We start from the raw sequence: 12746 nt of genomic DNA on the forward strand, positions 1-12746 counted from the left end.
GAGCATAGCCAAGAGTTAAAAGCACAAGAGTAGTTTTAAAACACAGCATGATAATTTTTTGTCCCTCCCTTGTTTTGGCGCCCCCCCCCCCCCCGTGGAGCGCCCATATGCACCGCATATAGAGCATACCCCGTTTTTGCGCCACTGAGTGCAATCAGTTGCCTTCAGAAGTCATCTAATTAGTCAATAGAGTCCTACTGTGTGTAATTTACTCTCAGCATAAATACACTTGTTCTGTGAAGGCCTCAGTGGTTTGTTAGAGAACACTGAAGAACAAACAGCATCATGAAGACCAAAGAACTCACCAGACAGGTCAGGGATAAAGTTCTGGAGAAGTTTAAAGCAGGGTTAGGTTATAAAAAAATATCCCAAGCTCTGAACATCTCAAGAAGCACTGTTCAATCCATCATTCAAAAATGGAGAAAGTATGGCACAACTGCAAACCTACCAAGACGTAGCCGTCCACCTAAACTGACAGAGTGAGCAAGGAGAGCACTGGTCAGAGAAACAGCCAAGAGGCCCATGATCACTCTGGAGGAGCTGCAGAAATCCACAGCTCAGGTGGGAGAATCTGTGCACAGGACAACTATAAGTCGTACACTCCACAAATCTGGCCTTTTTGGAAGAGTGGCAAGAAGAAAGCCATTGTTGAAAGACAGGCATAAGAAGTCCCGTTTGCAGTTTGCCAGAAGCCATGTAGGGGACACAGCAAACATGTGGAAGAAGGTGCTTTGGTCAGATGAGACCAAAGTTGAACTTTTTGGCTTAAATGCAAAGCGCTATGTGTGGCGGAAAACTAACACTGCTCATCACCCTGCACACACCATACCCACTGTGAAACATGGTGGTGGCAGCATCATGCTATGGGGATGCTTTTCTTCAGCAGGGACAGGGAAGCTGGTCCGAGTTGATGGGAAGATGGATGGAGCTAAATACAGGGCAATCCTGGAAGAAAACCTGTTGGAGGCTGCAAAAGACTTGAGACTGGGAAGGAGATTCACCTTCCAGCAAGACAATGACCCTAAACATACAGCCAGAGCTACAATGGAATGGTTTAGATCAAAGAATATGCATGTGTTAGAATGGCCCAGTCAAAGTCCAGACCTAAATCCCATTGAGCATCTGTGGCAAGACTTGAAAATTGCTGTTCACAGACGCTCTCCATCCAATCTGGCTGAGCTTGAGCTATTTTGCAAAGAAGAATGGGCAAAAATTTCAGTGTTTAGATGTGTAAAGCTGGTAGAGACATACCACAAAAGACTTGCAGCTCTTATTGCAGCAAAAGGTGGCTCGACAAAGTATTGACGCAGGGGGGCTGAATACTAATGCACATCACATTTTTCAGATTTTTATTTGTTTAAAATTTTGAAGACTATTTATCATTTTCCTTTCACTTCACAATTATGTGCTACTCTGTGTTGGTCTATCACATAAAATCTCAGTAAAAAACTTTTAAGTTCGTGGTTGTAAGGTGGAAAAATGTGAAAAAGTTCAAGGGGTATGAATACTTTTGCAAGACACTGTACATCTTTTCACATCGCATTGAGCAAAAGAGCGGAAGACCTCCACTGACTTCACCTGAAATTCAAATACCATCAAATCTACATATGTACTCCTCCCAACCAACATGACAAGCTGAAGTCATTTGCTTTGCTGGCGATGTAATCTACGTTTCTCCTAACCTTATCTGTGGCAGTGAGTTATGCATTTAAATGCAGCTCAGAGTTTGGATCTAACAAGCAACCAATTTGCATATCTCATCTTATAGATCTCTTGCCAGCTGTTTCATTTAGCCTGTTTCACTGTCGTAGTGTGATATAAGGTCTGCTTATTCTGTGCCAAAAGCATTTCAAAGAGTACAAGGCCTGGCTCTCAGGTTGGGAGGCTTTCTCAAATCCTCATCTGACTGTAGTCATGGGCTCTTGTGGAGTGCCATCAAAGGCTGCAGGAACAGAAAAGGCATTGTTTGCATTTTCCAATCACGCACCTGCTCAGAAAACCATCTCCGTTCTTTCAGCATCAACATCTCTGTTGTGATGGAAGAGGCTGTAAACCCACGACTGCACTTAGTTCAGCAGAGACACTTCTTTCCTTGTGGCATAACAGCAGGCAAGGGAACTTTGAGTTCCTTTGTGTGAGGAAATTGCTCCTCTGTATGAAATCAATGAACACAGGTCTTTTGAGAAAGACGTCGCTGCTCTCTTGGGATTGGCGTTGTTGATTACTATTGCTCTGAATGAATTATACCATGTTCTTTTCTCCCTTCTGTGGGAAATATTATAATACAGCCTGTTCCATGTGTACAGATGATGACGGTTACTTTAATCAGACTGTGGGCTAGCAGCTTTTTTTGAGATCTGTGACCTTCACTGATAGGATACAGTAGAAGAACTGTTTGTCTCCTTCATCATTCTTCCTGTAATATTTTTCCAGTGCTTTATCACACTTAACGAGTGATTTCTGAGTGTCTGCAAGCTTTTTCGTAGCATACCTGATCAACAACAACAATTAAAATACATTTTCTGATACAGACATAATAAAAAACACCAATTTAACTTACTCCTAGGTCTGTATATGTCTGAATATCTTTTAAATATTATTATACATACAAGACACTTTTTCGATGGAAAAAAAACGTGTTCTATTCCCTTCCAGCAGGTTTTATTCATTTGGCTTGATAGCATGCAATATTGTTAGCATATCGCTTATCCTACATGTATTACGTCACTGTACCCAATGGAGAATGAGCACTGAATATGGTTTATGATATTGCATGGTTGTCAAGACAACATGATGTCACACGTCGGAGCTGATGCGAATATTCAGTGAGAAAGTTTTCTGCTGTGCATGCACAGAAGCATTTCTTTGTTCGCTGACAGCGCCCGCAGTAAACTGTCGCACTGAATTGAAAATGCCATAAGATACGCATTACATATAAAACTTCAGCGCGAGCGAGTGACCGCGACAATTTGTAAACAAACATTGCTGTCAGGTTTGCTTTGTTAAATATGGAAGATTTTGAGAGAATTTGTGTATGTATAATAATAATAATAATAATAGCTGGCTTTTTTCATTCAGCTATCATGATTTTTAACTCCTCTTCGACTCATTCAGTATCATGCTAGCTGAATGGAATATATCTGATATACCACTCAACGCCAGCTAATATTATTTAAATACATCACTCAGATCCACGATGTATTTTGTCTGAAAAATGCGAGCTTTTCAACATGAGAAGGTAGACTTCATATTTTCAATCCAAAGTCTGATTTTATTTTTATTATATGGACACATTCACAAACAAAACGTACCCAAATTTATCAAAACAGTTCGATTTCCTTCGTGAAATACAGTTTGCTTTGTTAAATACGGAAGAGTTTGAGAGAATTTTGAAAGAGAAAGACGCGTCGACCACCTGAAAGGAATGCGTATGTATAATAATCATAATAATAATCTCATCTCATCTCATTATCTCTAGCCGCTTTATCCTGTTCTACAGGGTCGCAGGCAAGCTGGAGCCTATCCCAGCTGACTACAGGCGAGAGGCAGGGTACACCCTGGACAAGTCGCCAGGTCATCACAGGGCTGACACATAGACACAGACAACCATTCACACTCACATTCACACCTACGGTCAATTTAGAGTCACCAGTTAACCTAACCTGCATGTCTTTGGACTGTGGGGGAAACCGGAGCACCCGGAGGAAACCCACACAGACACGGGGAGAACATGCAAACTCCGCACAGAAAGGCCCTCGCCGGCCACGGGGCTCGAACCCAGACCTTCTTGCTGTGAGGCGACAGCGCTAACCACTACACCACTGTGCTGCCCCATAATAATAATAATAATAATATTGGCTGGCTTTGTCTTCAACTCGTTCATTGCTAGCTGAAGGGAATATATCTGATATACCACTCAATGCCAGCCATTATCATTTGAATATTGCAGTCATTTCAAATTCATTTTGAGGCTGAAATTAATAAATGACCCGGATATTTATCAGTATTGGCTGGGTAAATTAGTGCGTGATGTACTGCTGATATGAAGCATTACATACTTTTTAAAAATAGCAAGTGGATATGGGTAAAGCAGGACGACAGGGCAAGCAGCAGGATTTTCCACGTGTTGCAATTTAAGAATGTTTTATTCACCCAAACTGTATTTCCCCATATGATCATATTTTTAGTATTTTTTTTTTTGAAAACAGAATAAATTTCCAATGTACACTTCTTAACTTGAGAAAATAGAATCTAGATACTTACTCTCACATCAAAATGTACTACACTGGGCTTTGTTTTTGTATATGGAGTTATGATTTGAACGGCACGGTGGTGTAGTGGTTAGCGTTGTCGCCTCACAGCAAGAAGGTCCTGGGTTCGAGCCCCGGGGCCGGCGAGGGCCTTTCTGTGTGGAGTTTGCATGTTCTCCCCGTGTCCGCGTGGGTTTCCTCCGGGTGCTCCGGTTTCCCCCACAGTCCAAAGACATGCAGGTTAGGTTAACTGGTGACTCTAAATTGACCGTAGGTGTGAATGTGAGTGTGAATGGTTGTCTGTGTCTATGTGTCAGCCCTGTGATGACCTGGCGACTTGTCCAGGGTGTACCCCGCCTTTCGCCCGTAGTCAGCTGGGATAGGCTCCAGCTTGCCTGCGACCCTGTAGAACAGGATAAAGCGGCTAGAGATAATGAGATGAGTTATGATTTGTGGGGTAGCACGTTGGTGTAGTAGTTAGCACTGTTGCCTCACAGCAAAAAGGTCCTGGGTTCGAGCCCAGCGGCCGGCGAGGGCCTTTCTGTGTGGAGTTTGTATGCTCTCCGCGCTCTGGTTTCCCCCAAAGACATGCAGGTTAGGTTAACTGGTGACTCTAAATTGACCGTAGGTGTGAATGTGAGTGTGAATGGTTGTTTGTGTCTATGTGTCGGCCCTGTGATGACCTGGCAAGTTGTCCAGGGTGTACCCCGCCTCTCACCCATAGTCAGCTTTAGCGACCCTGTAGGACAGGATAAGCGGCTACAGATAATGGATGGATTTATGATTTGTAGATTTTGATACTTGTGAAACAAGTAGAAATAATTAAAAACAACTCAATATTTTCTTTTTAAAATAATCCTACTTTAGTATGTACCAACAAAAACTAAATCAAAGTTTGGATTTTAACACGGCCTCCCTGGAGTGCTTTGGACTCGAGCCAGTTATTCTCATCTCTGAATGGAAGAAGCCAGTTGAGGTTGTTCCTTATAAGGATGCCTCCTGGCTGGCTCCGGCTACAGCTGTCTCAAACACATACCACTGGATGGAGACTCCAAGGCAAAGACAGGCCCTGCTGGACAGATCTCATGGTTGGCCTGGGAATCCCCTAGAGGAGCTTGAGTAGGGATAAAGAAATCTGGACTGACCTCCTCACTGTGACCCCCACGAGGAAAGGTGGAAGGAAAATGAATGAATAAATGAATGTCGCACACACTGACCCTTCTACTAGATATATTTGATGCTGTTGTGGAGTTGATTAAATACTACCTTGAATGTGATTATTGGATTACTGTCACCTTTTTAATTAGAGTGCAAGGTTTTAGTGATTAATGCCATGTCCACTCATTACGTCCTACCTACACACTACAGATATCCACAGATACCGTAACACTCTCCTTCAGAGCTTTATTAAAGGACACGAATTAAAATTTCCCATTTCCAACCTCTTGTTTTAATCTTCAGGTCCCACGTTTTGAATAAAAATAAAAAGCATTTTATCTTGTGCTCTAAGACATTTTTACAGACCCTGAGAGAAATTGGCTCTTCAGATGTAAAGCTTTTTACTCATGATCTTGTCAAAGAGCTTAAAAAAACTTGAAATTTTCCTCCTTCTGATAAGGAATGTGAGGAAGCACAGTACAATATGTGAATTCATACTGTGGATTGTTTATTCCTTTTCGTGGGGTGTTGGAAGACTGTGAGAGGTTTGTGTGATATACCATAGCTTTGCGTTAATTCTTTGCCCTGTGACTAGCCTAGTAAACTAGACCCACCCGCCTCACGGCCAAAAATATTTTTGCCTAGCGAATGGGTCTAGCCTCGCACCATATAAACTAAAACACCCCGGGCATCAAATCGTGCCCGCCAATCACAACGCAAGGTTTTTGTTTGGATTCTTTGGGCGGGCTTTTGCAGGAGTGACGACAAAGCTGCGTGACGCTGGAGAAAGCACAACAGGAAAGATGGCTACCGCTAGTGAACAGCGCGCATTTGACTCCGCTTTGGAATCAGTTTTAGAAGAATTAGACTTGGAGTTTTCGTTGAAACATGAGCAGGAAGAGGCTCTCCGCTCATTCCTTTTCAAGAAGGACGTTTTCGCTGTTTTGCCGACCGGCTATGGCAAAAGTCTGATCTACCAGCTGGCTCCGCTCGTAGCCAAAAGGATGGGGCTAGTTTGTGCAGTACGAAGAATTAATAAACAGCTTTGAAACATTACTTTTTGATTGTTTCTTATTTTCCCGTTATTTTAAATTTAAGGGAAATTATTTCACCAAACATCACTAAATAAAAACTCTCAAAAACAGTTTAAGCAAACACTTGAAAAAAATAAGAGTGTATGTTAAGTATGTGGTACAGACTCCAAACTTGTGGTCATTATCTCCAAACTTCTTAATATCTAGAACCTGTTTATTAATTAATACGCATTTTGAAAAATTATTTATTTCAAGGCCTCCCCCACTGCTTTCTGTCGCTCTGACTACGTCACAGTCACTGTTGCGCTGATTGGTCAGAGCGTTGGCCTATACGCACAGAGACAGTTTGAAAGACAGCGGGTTGTCCCTACCCACCCCCGTCGGAAATGTCTACGGATCGAGGCCAGACTAAATATTCACATTTAGTCTGGCTTGCCAGGCTACCCTGTGACAAGAACAAAAAAAAAAAACCACAGCTTTTGAAAGGGAGCAGGAAGCTGTTAGATCTCGTCATTCCTCATCAGGGTGTACTACTAGCACACCAGATTACCTGACCGGTGCTTCCCATTGTCCTTTGAAATAACAGCCTATGTGAGAACAAGATGCCCTGCAAGTAGTGTTTCAGAGCTAAAATCCTCAGAAATGGTCCACAAATTGAAGCCGGGATGGAAATTGATCCTATTACCAGACCTGGAGCTCCTTTGGGAGCCTGCGCTGGGTGTGTGCAGGCAGCATGTGTCTCTCATTAGACCTGATGGGGAAAGAACCTGAGCTGCTTGTCTGCTCAGGAGAAGTTCTCTGCAAATGAGCACTGAACCCTGACAGGGTTCATCCAGCTGGGCCTAGGAAGCGGGAGACACTCTTACTGTAGAAGCCTGCTTAAACCAACAGAGAAAGGATACTGTAAATGTGGTTGTACTGCACTTATACACATAGTGAGATTCAGGACAGTTGTTTAATGTGTCAGTTTAAAGTTTGAGGGTTGGGTTAATAAATATGAGCTTATATCCGCAGTGACGCACAGTAACAAAGTGGAAAAACTTTGGTGTTGTATTTAAGTACAACCCCGATTCCAAAAAAGTTGGGACAAAGTACAAATTGTAAATAAAAATGGAATGCAATGATATGGAAGTTTCAAAATTCCATATTTTATTCAGAATAGAACATAGATGACATATCAAATGTTTAAACTGAGAAAATGTATCATTTAAAGAGAAAAATTAGGTGATTTTAAATTTCATGACAACAACACATCTCAAAAAAGTTGGGACAAGGCCATGTTTACCACTGTGAGACATCCCCTTTTCTCTTTACAACAGTCTGTAAACGTCTGGGGACTGAGGAGACAAGTTGCTCAAGTTTAGGGATAGGAACGTTAACCCATTCTTGTCTAATGTAGGATTCTAGTTGCTCAACTGTCTTAGGTCTTATTTGTCGTATCTTCCGTCTTATGATGCGCCAAATGTTTTCTATGGGTGAAAGATCTGGACTGCAGGCTGGCCAGTTCAGTACCCGGACCCTTCTTCTACGCAGCCATGATGCTGTAATTGATGCAGTATGTGGTTTGGCATTGTCATGTAGGAAAATGCAAGGTCTTCCCTGAAAGAGACATCATCTGGATGGGAGCATATGTTGCTCTAGAACCTGGATATACCTTTCAGCATTGATGGTGTCTTTCCAGATGTGTAAGCTGCCCATGCCACACACACTAATGCAGCCCCATACCATCAGAGATGCAGGCTTCTGAACTGAGCGCTGATAACAACTTGGGTCGTCCTTCTCCTCTTTAGTCCGAATGACACGGCGTCCCTGATTTCCATAAAGAACTTCAAATTTTGATTCGTCTGACCACAGAACAGTTTTCTACTTTGCCACAGTCCATTTTAAATGAGCCTTGACCCAGAGAAGACGTCTGCGCTTCTGGATCATGTTTAGATACAGCTTCTTCTTTGAACTATAGAGTTTTAGCTGGCAATGGCGGATGGCACAGTGAATTGTGTTCACAGATAATGTTCTCTGGAAATATTCCTGAGCCTATTTTGTGATTTCCAATACAGAAGCATGCCTGTATGTGATGCAGTGTCGTCTAAGGGCCCGAAGATCACGGGCACCCAGTATGGTTTTCCGGCCTTGACCCTTACGCACAGAGAATCTTCCAGATTCCCTGAATCTTTTGATGATATTATGCACTGTAGATGATGATATGTTCAAACTCTTTGCAATTTTACACTGTCGAACTCCTTTCTGATATTGCTCCACTATTTGTCGGCACAGAATTAGGGGGATTGGTGATCCTCTTCCCATCTTTGCTTCTGAGAGCCTCTGCCACTCCAAGATGCTCTTTTTATACCCAGTCATGTTAACGACCTATTGCCAATTGACCTAATGAGTTGCAATTTGGTCCTCCAGCTGTTCCTTTTTTGTACCTTTAACTTTTCCAGCCTCTTATTGCCCCTGTCCCAACTTTTTTGAGATGTGTTGCTGTCATGAAATTTCAAATGAGCCAATATTTTGCATGAAATTTCAAAATGTCTCACTTTCGACATTTGATATGTTGTCTATGTTCTATTGTGAATACAATATCAGTTTTTGAGATTTGTAAATTATTGCATTCCATTTTAATTTACAATTTGTACTTTGTCCCAACTTTTTTGGAATCGGGGTTGTATGTCTTTGGAATATTTCTACTTTACTTGAGTATAAGTGTTTTGGATCAACTTTAAATGACATCTTGTGACATTTAAAAACGGCTGCATTTCCGAGACACCTTTGTTACTGATTGGTATATTAACTCAGTCATACTCATTCTCCTTCATTCATTCATTTTCAGTAACCACTTCCAGTGCTCCTGGAGTCTATTCCAGGAATACTGAGGTGGGAATGCACCCGGGATGGGACGCGAGTCCATCACAGGGCATCACACATGTAAAAACACACTTATTCAAACTTAGGGGCAATTTAGCATCGTCAGTCCGTCCACCAGCACGTGTTTGTGAAGCTGGAGCAAATTGGAGAATCTGGAGAACACCCACATAGATATAAGGGAAAACATTCAAAATGCCACACACACACAGCAAATTCCTCAGTGTTGAATTAACACTTTCAGAGTTAATGTGTCCAATTGGACCTATATAAACACAGTAGGGCGTTAAATCAACACTCTGGGTGTTAATTCAACACTGGGGATTTTGCTGTGCAGTAACCTGATGTCAGGATTGAACCGGGGTTGTGGAAACAGCAATACTAGAGATTCTGATTTAAAAATACCGGTAAACATATATTAAATATTACAGTGCTTACTGAGTTTCAATTGGTAATTTGCAGCTGTCCAGTCAGAAGGTGGATTGAATAGAGGTGTGAATCTCATCCAGGGTGTACTCCTGCCTCATACGTAGTGTTCCTGGCATAGGCTTTGCAGCTATCACCACACTAATCAGGATAAAATGGTTACTGAAGAATTGTGTGTGTGTGTGTGTATATATATACACAGATAGATAGATAGATAGATAGATAGATAGATAGATAGATAGATAGATAGATATAGATGATATTACACAGTTGTGCAAAGATATGAAGTTTATCTTCGAGTGGTGAATATATATATATATATATATATATATATATATATATATATATATATAATGAATGAATGGTGCGAATGAGTGAAATATTTTTCATCACGAGAAGATAAACTTCGCATAGCTGTGTAATGTTCTTTGCATTATATGGACACATCCACAAAAAATAAGTGAAAATAAATTCAAAATAATTTTAATTTTGAACCCGTTCACCATTTTGACAACGCATGTCGAGTCAGTGGGAAAACACTGGGAGTGACATCATCGGAGTGAAATATCGGGAATTATTATACGGTACATACAGTGATGCTTGAAAGTTTGTGAACCCTTTAGAATTTTCTATATTTCTGCATAAATATGACCTAAAACATCATCAGATTTTCACACAAGTCCTAAAAGTAGATAAAGAGAACCCAGTTAAAAAATGAGACAAAAATATTATACTTGGTCATTTATTTATTGAGGAAAATTATCCAATATTACATATCTGTGAGTGGCAAAAGTATGTGAACCTTTGCTTTCAGTATCTGGTGTGACCCTCTTGTGCAGCAATAACTGCAACTAAACGTTTGCGGTAACTGTTGATCAGTCCTGCACACCAGCTTGGAGGAATTTTAGCCCATTCCTCCGTACAGAACAGCTTCAACTCTGGGATGTTGGTGGGTTTCCTCACATGAACTGCTTGCTTCAGGTCCTTCCACAACATTTTGATTGGATCAAGGTCAGGACTTTGACTTGGCCATTCCAAAACATTAACTTTATTCTTCTTTAACCATTCTTTGGTAGAACGACTTGTGTGCTTAGGGTCGTTGTCTTGCTGCATGACCCACCTTCTCTTGAGATTCAGTTCATGGACAGATGTCCTGACATTTTCCTTTAGAATTCGCTGGTATAATTTGTTCCATCAATGATGGCAAGCTGTCCTGGCCCAGATGCAGCAAAACAGGCCCAAACCATGATACTACCACCACCATGTTTCACAGATGGGATAAGGTTCTTATGCTGGAATGCAGTGCTTTCCTTTCTCCAAACATAACATTTCTCATTTAAACCAAAAAGTTCTATTTTGTTCTCATCCGTCCACAAAACATTTTTCCAATAGCCTTCTGGCTTGTCCACGTGATCTTTAGTAAACTGCAGACAAGCAGCAATGTTCTTTTTGGAGAGCAGTGGCTTTCTCCTTGCAACCCTGCCATGCACACCATTGTTGTTCAGTGTTCTCCTGATGGTGGACTCATGAACATTAACATTAGCCAATGTGAGAGAGGCCTTCAGTTGCTTAGAAGTTACTCTGGGGTCCTTTGTGACCTTGCCGACTATTACACGCTTTGCTCTTGGAGTGATCTTTGTTGGTCCACCACTCCTGGGGAGGGTAACAATGGTCTTGAATTTCCTCCATTTGTACACAATCTGCTACCTGTGGATTGGTGGAGTCCAAACTCTTTAGAGATGGTTTTGTAACCTTTTCCAGCCTGATGAGCATCAACAACGCTTTTTTTCTGAGGTCCTCAGAAATCTCCTTTGTTCGTGCCATGATACACTTCCACAAACGTGTGTTGTGAAGATCAGACTTTGATAGATCCCTGTTCTTTAAATAAAACAGGGTGCCCACTCATACCTGATTGTCATCCCATTGATTGAAAACACCTGACTCTAATTTCACCTTCAAATTAACTGCTAATCCTAGAGGTTCACATATTTTTAACACATATTTTTAACACAATATGTAATATTGGATCATTTTCCTCAATAAATAAATGACCAAGTATAATATTTTTGTCTCATTTGTTTAACTGGGTTCTCTTTATCTACTTTTAGGACTTGTGTGAAAATCTGATGATGTTTTAGGTCATATTTACGCAGAAATATAGATAATTCTAAAGGGTTCACAAACTTTCAAGCACCACTGTACAGGACACTTTTTTGTTGGAATAAAAGCATGTATTATATTCCCTTCTAGCGGTTTTCATTCATTTGGTTTGATAGAATGCAATATTGTTAGCATATCGCTTATCCTACATGTATTACGCCACTCTACCCAATGGAGAATGAGCATTGACTATGGTTTTCGACATTGCATGGTTGTCAAGACAACATGACGTCACACGTCGGAGACGTAAAACTTCCGTGCTAGCAAGCGACTGTGACAATTTGTAAACAAACACGGCCGCCAGGTTTGCTTTGTTAAATAAGGAAGATTTTGAAAGAATTTTGAAAGAGAAAGACGCGTTGAACACCAGAAGGGACTGTATTATAATAATAATAATAATAATAATAATAATAATAATAATAATATTGGCTGGCTTTTTTTCATGGTATATCAGATATATTCCATTCAGCTAGCACGATATTGAACTTGTCTTTGACTCGTTCAATATCATGCTAACTGAATGGAATATATCTGATATACCATGAAAAAAAGCCAGCCAATATTATTTACTTATCTCATTACAAAGGCACCTGTTGAAGGGTGGGATATATCAGGCAGCAAGAGAACAGTCAGTTCTTGAAGTTGATATGTTGGAAACAGGTAAAATGGGCAAGTGTAAGGATCCTAATGACTGTGACAAGGGCCAAATTGTGATGGCTAGGTGACTGGGTCTGAGCATCTCCAAAATGGCACATCCTGATATGCAGCTGGTTAGTACCTACGAAAAGCCCAAAAGTGGTCCTTTTTTCATCTCATCTCATTATCTCTAGCCGCTTTATCCTGTTCTACAGGGTCG

The 12746-nt window shown here is 41.1% G+C and overlaps 1 protein-coding gene across 10 annotated transcripts in view; it reads left to right on the forward strand.

The window, feature by feature from the left end:
• The window catches only part of LOC132887067 (receptor-type tyrosine-protein phosphatase mu-like), a 521363-nt gene that overhangs the window by 336957 nt on the left and 171660 nt on the right, over window positions 1-12746 (forward strand). The window lies entirely within an intron of this gene.

Source organism: Neoarius graeffei, chromosome 5 (genome assembly GCF_027579695.1).
Source record: "Neoarius graeffei isolate fNeoGra1 chromosome 5, fNeoGra1.pri, whole genome shotgun sequence".
Taxonomy (NCBI): domain Eukaryota; kingdom Metazoa; phylum Chordata; class Actinopteri; order Siluriformes; family Ariidae; genus Neoarius; species Neoarius graeffei.